The 13,450-nt window shown below is 32.2% G+C and overlaps 1 protein-coding gene across 2 annotated transcripts in view; it reads right to left on the bottom strand.

Moving 5' to 3' along the window:
* The window catches only part of Hmgs (hydroxymethylglutaryl-CoA synthase), a 48,876-nt gene extending 36,032 nt beyond the window's left edge, over positions 1–12,844 (bottom strand). Inside the window, exon 1 of one of the 2 annotated variants that reach the window (XM_075380192.1) lies at positions 12,665–12,844. The gene's annotated coding sequence lies outside the window, so the exon portion shown is untranslated. Of the gene's footprint in view, positions 1–12,441; positions 12,597–12,664 lie in introns of those variants that run through there. The other variant, XM_075380193.1, reaches the window with a different exon arrangement.
* Between the last annotated feature and the right edge of the window lie 606 nt (positions 12,845–13,450).

Genomic DNA, 13,450 nt, shown 5'->3' with positions numbered 1-13,450 from the left:
AATGACTCTACGGATTCCATAAAAAGCATCAGCGGCCTTTTATGCCGCAAAAAGGCCGCTATTCGGTCATACTGTAGATGTTCCTTGAACCGAAAATTCTCATCAAGGATAACACCCAGGTATTTGTGAGCCGTAACGTACCGAACGAGGAGAACAGCCATCCGAACCCGAATTCGTCGGGAAGCAGGCAATCGGTCCTTAAGCAACATCATTGTGGTTTTCTCTGGGCTGAAAATCATCTTATGTTGGAGACTCCAGAGGCGGAGTGTCTCACAAGCATGAGCAGCTCGGAACTCTACCTCATTACACGAATCCCTTTCAATCAGAAGCAGCGAGTCGTCAGCAAAAGCGACGACACGACAACCCCATGGCAACCTCAAACGCAACAAGGAATCAAATTCTACGATCCAAAGAATGGGACTCAGAACACTGCCCTGAGGGTATCATTTATTTAAGGTCTTACGAACCTCCGAGCCGCCATCACGCAGGGAAACGGTCCGATGGCTGAAATAACTTGAGAGCACTTCTAATTCATTTCGTGTACACTTACGCTTCTGCATCTGAAACAGGGCAGAGGGCCACCGAAGTTTTTAAATGCCCCGGATATGGCCAGAAAAATCCCTTATACATATCTGCATGAACCACAGGAAGCTATATCCATCACCTTTAGTACGGCATCCTCAGTGCTCTTGCCCGGTCGGAAACCATACTGGTTGTCCGTTAGCAAATGATCAGTGACCAATTTAAGATCAGTAGGCAAATATAGGACCTTCTCAAAAACCTTGCCGATCGCAGGTAAGAGCGTTATTGGACGGTAAGAATAACTAACAGTAGGATCTTTGTCGCCACCTTTGAACAATACCAAGTCTCCACGCCGGAAAGTGGACGGCGAATATATAATAGGTTTATTATATATTCTAGTTAGAGGACCAAGAACTACTGTAAGCGCTCGGACGAGGAGCTCCACTGTGATACAATCATATCCGGGGACCTTGTGCCGTGCCATACTACAGATCACCTGACGCACCTCCGCCTCAGTGATCTCAGAAGATTGAAAAATCAGTCTCGAAAACCGCGACTTCCCGCCTAACAGGTCGGTGGTATGAAACCTCACCCGCCATAATGTCATCCGGGAGCAAATCGTTCAGCAAAATATTAAGGAGACGGTCCTTATTAATTACCACACCCTCGCGGGTCGACAAAGCTGACAAGAGGACATCTTTACCGCGCTTATGTCCAAGGGCTCTATACACAACGCCCCAAGGGTTCCTATTCCCTTGCGGAATTACGCTTGGAGGACCTAATGCTATGAAAGTATCTAACCCTCCTTCTGCGGTAACCCGCAGTTACGGCCACATGCCGATCGGGATCACCCAGTCGTTGCGCAGCCCTTGTGAGTCGATTCGCAGACTGCTTCATTGCTATCAGATTCCGAGACCGTCAACCAGATATACGTTCCCGGCCATTACCTCTAGGAATGACGGCTTCAGCCGCCGCCACCACCGCAGAAGAGAAATTTTCTACCGGGGCATCTAATGGCAGGCCGTCAAGGTCTCGAGAAAAAATCTCCAGTCTGTACTCCAACAGAGGAGAATTCGGCCAGTCCGCCTTCCTATGCAGGAAGCGCCCCCGGTAAACAGGAGAGTACCCTCGGTACCTAAAATCGCATTTAAACTTTTCGTCGATAAATTCTCTTAGTGTAAATTCTGCATAAGAGACTTGTTAATCGAAAATGCAATTCTCTGAAAATTTTCCTGATTTTGACTGATACACGGAGGAACCGTGTATCGCCCGTGATGCAAACTTTGTGGTATCTATAACCTGAAAAGTAACGAAGCGGTCCTACACATGATCTAAGTAGAATTACTAAACTCGTTTACATGCAATTATTCCTGTGTCCAAAAGTTTGAGCAAAAGAAAGAGATGAGAGCAGTTAGAGTTCACAGAACAATTAGCCCCTTACATCAGGATTATTTATAGTATTAACCAGTATAGAAACACGGAATAAAATAACCGATATCATCAGACTAAGAAAGAACGGGTTTAACTGGAAAAGAGAAACATATTAAAAACGGTCTCAAAACTGGTAAAATTATTTGTAAATTATACTTTTGACCGAATTACAACTACATATTTATATGCCTTAAGGTTTAAAATAAGAAAAAATGTACAAATAAACAATAAAAATAAAAAAAAGAATTAATATTTTCTATTTAAAAATATAATTATTCAAACATTTCAAATAATTGTTTCCAACTTTTCAAGTAATTATTTACACAATTATAAATAATTACATGAGAAATATTGTAAGTAGAGAAATACTAAAATGTATGTTAAAACTAACGAAAGGCTACTATAGAAATAAAAAAAATTAATAATTTTACAAAATACATGTACGCGTACTTAAGGAACGTAGCGATAGTGAAAGTTAATATAAACAGAAAAAAGAAAAGAAACTGATGGTCAGCCTAATGGTTTTAACAGACAACATTTTAAAACAAAACAAAATTTTATATTTTATATAAAAGTTTTATATATATATATATATATTTTTTTTTTTTTCTTTCATACATGTTCCACAATTTAAAACAAGCTGTGGGATTATAATTCACCAGCAGTTATTCTTAAAAACATAAATAAATAGTCTGACAAAACACAGACAATCAATCTTTTCAAATATAGAGATCAAAAGGCAACTATTGTATATTAATAATGCATATTACTTGACCAACCTTCTACATGAATTAATAATAACTAACATTAAATCGGATGAAACAATAGACCTAAATTGTCAAAAATAAAATAAGGAACCTCTCACTTATTTCATTATTAATGAACGAGTGTCTTTATTAAGTAAAAACTGAAAATAAATATTCTAAGTAAAGATAAGACGACAATTAAATATAATTTTATAGATTCTAAGAAACGAAAGACAGTCTACCGCCGTTACAAAGGGTGTTTATTTTACACAAGACTTTGGCAAAGAACAATAAAAATATATTAAATGAACTAAACGGAGAAAATTACCTTTATTTGTATATATATTTTACGTTAAACTGGTAATTTCAACTCGTTTTTTAACTTTACAAGGAAAATAATAAATAACTGTTGAATAGGAAATTACATCAAAATCAGAGTAGCCTTTAAAAAAATATCGTGCAAGCAGCTGGAAGGACTATTTACCAGTTCTATAATGTACTTATTCAATATATGAATTAAAAAAAAGAAAAGCCAAACTCAATCTTCACATCTAAAACGCATGCCTATTTGCCTATGAATCCTTTACTTTAGTATTCTAGCGGTATATCAATAATAAATTAATAAAATAAAAATATCACTTGCTGCTTTTCTTTTTAAAAATTCACATTCGTATTTTCACAGCGCAAACCGCTTCATCGGTGGATTAAATTTTTTTTTAAATTCAGAAAATGATGTTACCCCTTAGTCAGATTGTTAAATGGATTTAATACCCTGACACTCTACTAAGTGAATTTATAGAAAAAAGCATTAAGCGATATCTTTATTTTATTTATTATTGATTATAACTAAATAGTACGAATACACAAGAGGCGGATCAAAAAATAAGTTACACCCTTGCCGTGTTTTTGAACTGAAAGGGATATATTAATGTCTTGTGGTGGGAGCACTGGTTGTGTTGTCTTCACGCTCCCCCATCAGCAATTCTGTACGACATTCAATACGTGTGTACCAGGTGTGTAAATATGATACCGAAATTTTTGTATAGAAAATACACGTTTATTGTTTTTTTTTTTTTTTTTGTCTTCAGTCATTTGACTGGTTTGATGCAGCTCTCCAAGATTCCCTATCTAGTGCTAGTCGTTTCATTTCAGTATACCCTCTACATCCTAGATCCCCAACAATTTGTTTTACATACTCCAAACGTGGTCTGCCTACACAATTTTTCCCTTCTACCTGTCCTTCCAATATTAAAGCGACTATTCCAGGATGCCTTAGTATGCGGCCTATAAGTCTGTCTCTTCTTTTAACTATATTTTTCCAAATGCTTCTTTCTTCATCTATTTGCCGCAATACCTCTTCATTTGTCACTTTATCCACCCATCTGATTTTTAACATTCTCCTATAGCACCGCATTTCAAAAGCTTCTAATCTTTTCTTCTCAGATACTCCGATCGTCCAAGTTTCACTTCCATATAAAGCGACACTCCAAACATACACTTTCAAAAATCTTTTCCTGACATTTAAATTAATTTTTGATGTAAACAAATTATATTTCTTACTGTAGGCTCGTTTAGCTTGTGCTATTCGGTATTTTATATCGCTCCTGCTTCGTCCATCTTTAGTAATTTTACTTCCCAAATAACAAAATTCTTCTACATCCATAATCTTTTCTCCTTCTATTTTCACATTCAGCGGTCCATCTTTGTTATTTCTACTACATTTCATTACTTTTGTTTTGTTCTTGTTTATTTTCACGCGATAGTTCTTGCGTAGGACTTCATCTATGCCGTTCATTGTTTCTTCTAAATCCTTTTTACTCTCGGCTAGAATTACTATATCATCAGCAAATCGTAGCATCTTTATCTTTTCACCTTGTACTGTTACTCCGAATCTAAATTGTTCTTTAACATCATTAACTGCTAGTTCCATGTAAAGATTAAAAAGTAACGGAGATAGGAACATCCTTGTCGGACTCCCTTTCTTATTAGGGCTTCTTTCTTATGTTCTTCAATTGTTATTGTTGCTGTTTGGTTCCTGTACATGTTAGCAATTGTTCTTCTATCTCTGTATTTGAACCCTAATTTTTTTAAAATGCTGAACATTTTATTCCAGTCTACGTTATCGAAAGCCTTTTCTAGGTCTATAAACGCCAAGTATGTTGGTTTGTTTTTCTTTAATCTTCCTTCTACTATTAATCTGAGGCCTAAAATTGGTTCCCTTGTCCCTACACTTTTCCTGAAACCTTATTACAATTAAAACCTTTTATCCTTATTACAATGATTCTATCGCTATGCGTTTTGAAATACTCCACTCTCCTCCCTATCTTCTTGTTCATCACGAAACCTACTCCTGCCTGCCCATTATTTGACGCTGAGTTAATTACTCTAAAATCACCTGACCAAAAGTCGCCTTCCTCTTCCCACCGAACCTGACTAATTCCTACTATATCCACATTTGTCCTACCCATTTCCCTTTTTAAATTTTCTAGCCTACCAACCTTTTTCAAGCTTCTAACATTCCACGCTCCGACTCGTAGAATGTTATTTTTTAATTTTCTGGTGACCCCTTCCTTAGTAGTCCCCACCCGGAGATCCGAACGGGGGACTATTTTACCTCCGGAATATTTTACCAAGGAAGGCGCCTCCATTATTGCTATGTGAAAATGCAGAGAGCCACATTTTCTTGGAAAAAAAGCAGCTGTAGTTTTCCATTGCTTTCAGCTGCGCAGTACTCAGAGGACTGAGTGATGTTGATACGGCCGTTTAAGTCGTCCTGACTCACGCCCCTAACAACTACTGAAAGAGCTGCTGCCCTCTTTCAGGAATCATTCCTTAGTCTGGCTCTCAACAGATACCTCTCCGATATGGTTGCACCTTCGGTCCAGCTACTCTGTATCCCTGAGCACTCAAGCCCCCTCACCAACGGCAAGGTCTCATGATTCATAGAGGAGGACGTTTATTGTATGAAAATGATAAAAAATATCTATTCAAAATATTCTCCATCGCCACCTGTACATTTTTCCCATCTCTCTGACAATTTATGAACGCCACGCTAAAAAAACGTTTGCTCTTTTGAGGCAAACCAGTCATCGAGCCATTTTCATAAGAAGTGAAGCACTGCTCGACAAGTGCGTGTCCCATCGATGCAAATAAATAGTAGTTACTTTGTCGCCTTTTTTGATATTCTAGTTGTTTTTCAAGCAATGCTCGATTCTGATCGATTATTTGTTGTCGGTAGCGTTCAGTATTAACGGTTTCCCCAGGTTTTAGCAGCTCATAATAGATCACACCCTTCTGATCTCACCAAACACAGAGTATTGCCTTCTTTCCATAGCGATTTGGCCTTGAAATCGCTGATTTCATATTTACACACCTTGTAGTATCATTGTCAAAACGGCATGTCCTTTAGAGGTTTCGTCTAACATAGAAGTGCATTCAGCACTCCGATTTTTGTGGGCAAAAAATTACAAACGTTGTGAAATTCATCACCAAATTGTTGAGGTATACAGTGAGAATGCAATGTTACGCCCCATGATCACAAAATGATGGAAGATTGAGCGATGGGGTGTTTTTCTTCGTGATAATGCTACTCCTCATTCAACTCAAGCGACAAAGGTGTAACTGCAAAAATTCAAGCGGGAAGTGCGGTCTCATCTGCCTTACAGCCCTGACTATCTCCTGTTTGGTCCTCTCAAGCAAGACCTGGGAAGCGAGCAGTCCTTAAATGGTTAAAAGAAATTGAACTCGATTTTTATGAGAGTGGAATTGAAAAACACACAACTCTATATTTTAAATTAAATTTCATAAAATAACATTATAATGAAAGTAGAGGTCTCAGGAAAAGAACTAACTGTTGTTAAAAATACACTAAGTGAAATAAAACTTTCTAAAATGTTTCGTCATTTATATAATAGATTATACTTAACTGTAAACGTACATAGATTAAAATCAATAAAATAATACAAATCTGAAAGAAAATGACACAAGCTCCAGTATTTACTTAGATATCACAAAAATGTATTTTATGATATTTCTATATTATGGAATCAATCCTTTTCATTACAATTAGAAGAAATCAGGAAATAATAAATTTTAAAGTAAAGAGGCATGGAAAAACAAAATTTACAACTGAAAATTTACAATCAAGAACTTTGGGCCAGCGTGCCTCAGTATCAGACACCAAACATTGAGAATCAAAAAACAAACTTACTAAGGATTTTCTTAACTTTTTATAAGAAGAATAACCAAAAATTATAATCTTGCAGTAATTAAAACTGCCCTGAATACTTAATTTATTACTGAAATATGATATATTGTAAAAAATGGTTATCAGGGTACTTGCTGGAGCAGAGTTCTAACAGGACAAGCCTAATTAGCCCCTATCGATGGTTACATAAAACTTGATTATATCATTTACAAACTCTGGATTTAACAATAAGATGTATTAAACACCACATAATTCCTAGAATTAGATAAAATCAATGTTCAACAAAACCAACTACACTGCACCGGTTCAAACACGTAATTATCTGAAATTCCCAGTCAAAAAGTAATCTTAAATCACATAAACATCCAAATTACTTGTTTGGTAATGAAAAAACCACCTCTTAAAACCATTTGGCAAATTTCCAAGAATATCGAACTTTGCCAACAAGCAGTCAAAATTTTATCTCTTTATCTTCAGTCATGTTCAATAAAAATCTCAGGATATTTTAACATTTGCACATATTTGGGTCGAGAGCAATTTGTAAAGCAAATTTCAACTTTAAGATATTGTACACTTTTAATGATTTTCATCATGTATATTAATTCTCTAAAATTACAAATATAAAGATTATATTCTTCAATAGGGCTCTAGTTGAACCGTTCACCTGAGCTGTTTAATAAGTCTATGCGGTCAAGAAATAGAGCTCTCTTAATATATTTTTAAGGATATTCTTAGTTATCCGCATCGCTAGGAAGATCATAAATCTGATGTTTGCAATCATTTGTGTCAATCATGTATATTTATTTGTGAAAAATGAACAAAAGAGGATTGCATGTGATGATCAAACGTTACTTGAAGGGCAAAAACCACACAGGACACTATCATCAAGTTGAATAGATGATATTATGATGAGTCAGATTCCTTGATTAGAACATTTTACATTATTTTCGGATCGGTTGATTAATGCTGAATATTTCAGAAAGCATCTTGAGACTACAAATGCAGAGAAAGTAGAAAAAGTCTATGATATAATAAAGGAGGATGAAAAACTGAAAGAGAGTGAAATTGGTAAGAAAATAGTCATCTCAAATGAATGGATGATCATATAGTATACAAATATTTATCCTCAATATGGATAACTCATAAATGATCAAAAATATGAACAAGTAAAAACTTCAGAGCACAATTTACGGCTGTTTTAATTAAATCAGGAGGAATTTTTGACTGTTTTATAACAGCTGATGAAACTTGGATATATCAACACTGACCTGAAACTAGGAAACACTCAAAACAGTGGATTGCAGTTACGGAACTTGTTTCGAAGAAGATGAAAACCGTTCCATCAGCAGGAAAGTGGATGATTACTACCCTTTGTGAAGTGACAGTCTTAACTGAATCTGGAGATGGGTAAATTGATAACTGAGCAATTTATGCATTTTTACTGGATTGCCTAAATGAGGAAGTAAAGAAACAACAACCATATTTGATGAAAAAGGCTTTTTTTCACCAACACAATGCACCAGCTCACTCATACACAACTGCGGTAGTGAAATTGTTCAAACTACGCTGTAAAATTCTTCCACATTACCCTACTTGCCAGTCTTAGCACCTTCCAAATGTGAAAAAAATGACCTGCTAGAAAGAAATGTTGAAGTTTATGAGAAATAAAACAATAAACTACAATTTACTAATTTCAAATGCGGGAAGACTTCAAAATAATAAAAACTTAGAGATTGTAAAAAGTGTTAGTTTTAAATTTTTATTGCAGTTTAGCTTAATTTATTTTTATGACAATAATAAACATAAAGAGACTGCTAACAAGTATGAAAGCTGTATAGAATTACTGTACATAAATTAATTTTTTAACTTACATATTTTTCAACTAATTTTCCAGAATTTTCAAATTGAAATTGTTTGAATACCGTAACTTCATGCTATATATCATTATGTTGAAATAACCAACTAATCTTCCTCTATAAAATACATAAAGAATAAAAATTCCTCTTGGCATGCAGGAAGCGGATTTCACTGGTTCTAAGTAGGGAATAAAAAAGATTTCCATCTTAAAATTAAGAAAAACTTCAAATTTACTCAATACGACAATGGTTGCGTGTGAAAAAAAGTTTTACACATTTAGCATACGACAAGCTTATTAGAATTCCAGCAACATTTTGATCTTCCCTTGCTATAAAGGTTGGTCATATCAAAAATTGTTTCAGACAAATGTTTAGAGGACTAACGACCACTTTAAACCGATTTTATACTGTGCCTGTTAAGGGAGGCATTATTTTTTTTTGTCTACAAGATCCCATTTTTTCCACCCCCTGGGTTGGTGATATCAAAAAACTTTACTGAGATAAGTTTCAGGCCCTTATCCAAAGAATAGTAGGAACTTCAAACAAATTCAATATTTCACTTAATAAGAAAGTTATAGCGATAATTTTGTTCTTTTGAAAAAGCTCCCACATTTCCACCCCCATGGTTCGATTTTGTTCATTAACAAACTCGACCAAGATTTTGGGTTGTTATATTTCATGTATCAATTTGAAAGTGATTGGTGCAAAATTACGGCAGTTATTGTGTCTATAAGAAAGTGAAATAAATATATATATATATATATATATAAACTTTTGAAGTGACAGTGGTTTTGTGGTCTGGGGGATGTGAAACACAAAGATATGTCGAAATTTTCCAGAAGTCGAATCATGGTACCCATTACATGGGTAGCTTTCTTATGAAATCTCCCTAATAGAATTAATCGATTTTTTAATAAGGTTTCAATATACACTAAATGAAAAAAAAAAAATATATATATATATATATATACACATACATACATATAAAGAAGTGGAATTGAGAACATTTATTTTATTTAAGTCTGTAAAAAACTACTTTTGACAAAATAGATGAGCACAGCACAATTTTTTTTTTTTTAATTTAAAAAACCTTTTTTAAAGAAAGCTTATCAACAGTTTATAAAAATTGTATAAGAACAGGAAAATAATTCCAACTAATCATTTATTATCAAAAGAACAAATGACAAGGTCTCCACAATCAATTTTTTTTCTATAAACACTTAAAAATTAAAACTTTTTCACAGAAATATATCTAGATTATGTAAAAATAATTGTAAAAATGTGAAAATAATTGATTCATTAATACTAAGAATGAAGAGATAGAATTTCACAAAAATGTTCAAAAAAAAAAAATTTAATTTGACAGAAATTTATCTTTTTGTAAACATGCAACATTAATGAAAATATGTCAAAAATGGAGAGCAATCAAAAGCAAAATTATTGATACAATTAATTAAAAAAGCCTAAGCATATAAACATTATTAAACATTAAAATTTATCAAAATAAAAAAGTAATTCTTGTTCATATCTTCTGTAGAAACATTTATAATAGTTTCCATTAATTTGCTTAAACTTAAGACTGTTTTTGTCATATTCTTATTAAAGACGTCATGAAGTAATCTGAATAATTAAAAGTATGAAATTCTATTTTCTAGCACACAAAATTTTAAACATGTCTATGTAATGAACAAGTACCCAGTATTTAAATATTTAAAAATACTCTATTAAAATATCACACAGTGCAATATATATATGAACCCATTTTCAGTGCAGCTTTTGTCATTTAAAAATTTTTTAGATATATAGATTTCTATTTACAACTGTATTAGTTGTAATACTGATCAAAGTTCTATTACTTACGGCTGTTTATTGTATTTTAACTTGGATAAGTTTTATTAGTTGTATTTATATATATATATATATATAGTCGTAAGTAATAGAACTTTGATCAGTATTACAACTAATACAGTTGTAAATAGAAATCTATATATCTAAAAATTTTTAAATGACAAAAGCTGCACTGAAAATGGGTTCATCCATTGCAGACTACCAAGTTCACATCCCAAGTGAATTTTTGCTACATGTTTGGTCAAAGCTACAGATTCTGTACACAATAGATTTTATGGTTGATGAAATAATTAAAATGTTATTTTTATAATGGTGAATTACTATTTTTATTTCTTATCAGAGCACTTTAACTGTCTGTACAATCTCAATAATACAATAAAAAAAAGTAATGCTTTTTCACACAACCAATTCAAAACACTCAGATATAAATTAAATAATTTTGCTTTATGAACAAATTTTAATTATTAATTTTACTTAAAAAAAGGTGAATTGAACAATAAATCAAATTTATAATTTCTCTAAACCAATTAAATTGTTAATAATATAAAAATTAGTATTTTTATCATGTTCAATCTTACAAGATATGAGGTTATTATTAATGTATAAAAATGTCACATCTACTTTTGAAAAAGTATGTTTTAATATCAATTTTTGTTTACCATATTTATGAGCTTTCATATGTTCTTAAAACTTTTGTTCATCTGTATAAAAGGATTTTCAATTTTTTCCACCATATTATTTATATATATATATATATATATATATATATATGTGTGTGTGTGTGTGTGTTTGAGTGAAAATTTGGTGAATAAACAATGTAATTTTGGGGAAATTAAAACAAATATTAATATTAAATATAACAGAACAAAAATTGTGTAATTTTTAGATTAATCACACATAGGGTACCTTAAAGGAACTTAGTAACAGATTCATAGTTTATTATGAGTTCCTTTACACAATTTAATTCAACAAGGGCCTGAAACACATGCATGAATAAATATAATACAATATCTATTTTATTCCTTGAAAAATGTCAAGCCTGACACAGTTGAAAACTGAAATCTTCCTGATAAAAGGCAACAGCAATAGCACTCCACCAAACAAGTCTGCTGCATGATAATTTGTTAATTATCCTATACACCATGCAGTATATAACTGGATAACAATTTAATAAAAGATGAGGAATTAGGATGTGAATGAATAAGCAATAATATTTTCCAAAATAATTTATACAATAAATGTATCCAGGGTTTGAAATTAATTTGATATTAACATAAAGATCGTTCATAAAACTCTAACCAATGTATTAAATAAAATGAGAACCATACATGGTAGACATAAAATTACACAATTTCTGTAAAAAAGAAGAAACAATATTTCGTTTCACAAAGTTTCAATTTAAATTTTTTACTAAGTTTTCTAAAACTAGGAATGTTTAGATTAAATCAAAACTAAAAACTGAAGGGGATAAAAATTTAGCATCCTCTTCAGACACAGAAACCCTAGAAATGTAATGATGTAATATAATGTAAGTTTTTTTAGTGGATACCAGAAGAAAAAACAAATCGATTTAACTTAATGCATTTATGAACTACACCAAAATTTTGTTTGTTGTTAATGAACAACAAACAATTGTATATTTGTTAAATATACAATTTGTCAGGAAAAAAATGAATATTAAATAACACAAAAGCATACATTACACATACCTATCAACAAAGTATATCAGTTTATGGATATATATCAACATATCTTGATTATCATTAATGAATTAAAAATGATTACAAACAATTTACAATGAATGAATTTTAAAAGATAAAAACATACTAACCTTTAACAGAAAAATTTAAAAATATTTTTACAAAATTTTATTTTATAAAAAACTTATTAAACAACGTTGTAGGTATTTTTATAATGTGTCTAAAGGATGAATAGGATGTACATCACAAAAAAAAATTAAATTAAAATAAGAAAGTAGGGAAGCAGGTTAATAGGGCACAACCGGACCGAACTATGCGATAAATGAAATTCTAACCTAGATCAGTTCGACTTACCCGATTCCTTCGTTTAGGTGACACTCGTAAGAGAATCAGAGACTAGCCGACAGAGGACCTAGTCAAATCTGCTCCATAAATACTTGTTTTAACGGGTATTTACATCAAACGTCAGACGGAAAAATATGTTAAACTACCAATTAAATTCAAATTACCTTGTTACTATTACTACTAGTAATAACAGCCATTATTGTTTACTACGGTGTTGAACGTGCTGACTAAATATTTAAAACTGAAAATTGTTTTAACAACTTATTACTAAAATAACTTACTTTTACAAACAATTAATATATTTCTGAGCGACATATCTTTCATTAAAATCGTTAAATATATTGAATAATATTAATTGTTAATAACAGAGACTATCACATTTTTAAGTACGCGCCATTTTACGAATTCCGTAATAACGGTTTTGCTGCAAAACGAAAGATTGAACACATCTTTCGTTTACACATCATCGCAAAAATAAACTTTTATGTTTGAAGAAATCTTTTAAGTAACAGTTCTGCAGCTTAATAATAATTAACCGATTTTTCTTAAAATTTCAAAAGCAAATCTCATATTAATAAGGTATTTACTTGTGACAAAATTAAACATTATGAAACTGATAGAATGTTACCTAATATGTACCCGATAGTGAGCAAAAGTCAATAAAAGTATGCGCTTTCATAAGCCAAGTTACTACAAAACACTTTAAAATAATTACCTAAAATGAATCAGACATTCTTTATGCAATAAGTCATTCAGCCAAGCAGTATAAGTGTAAATGATAATTTTTAAAAAGAA

This window comes from Lycorma delicatula, chromosome 12 (assembly GCF_047948215.1).
Source record: "Lycorma delicatula isolate Av1 chromosome 12, ASM4794821v1, whole genome shotgun sequence".
In the NCBI taxonomy this organism is placed as follows: Eukaryota; Metazoa; Arthropoda; class Insecta; order Hemiptera; family Fulgoridae; genus Lycorma; species Lycorma delicatula.
The sequence above is the reverse complement of the archived record's forward strand: the minus strand, read 5'-3'. Positions and strand labels throughout refer to the sequence as shown.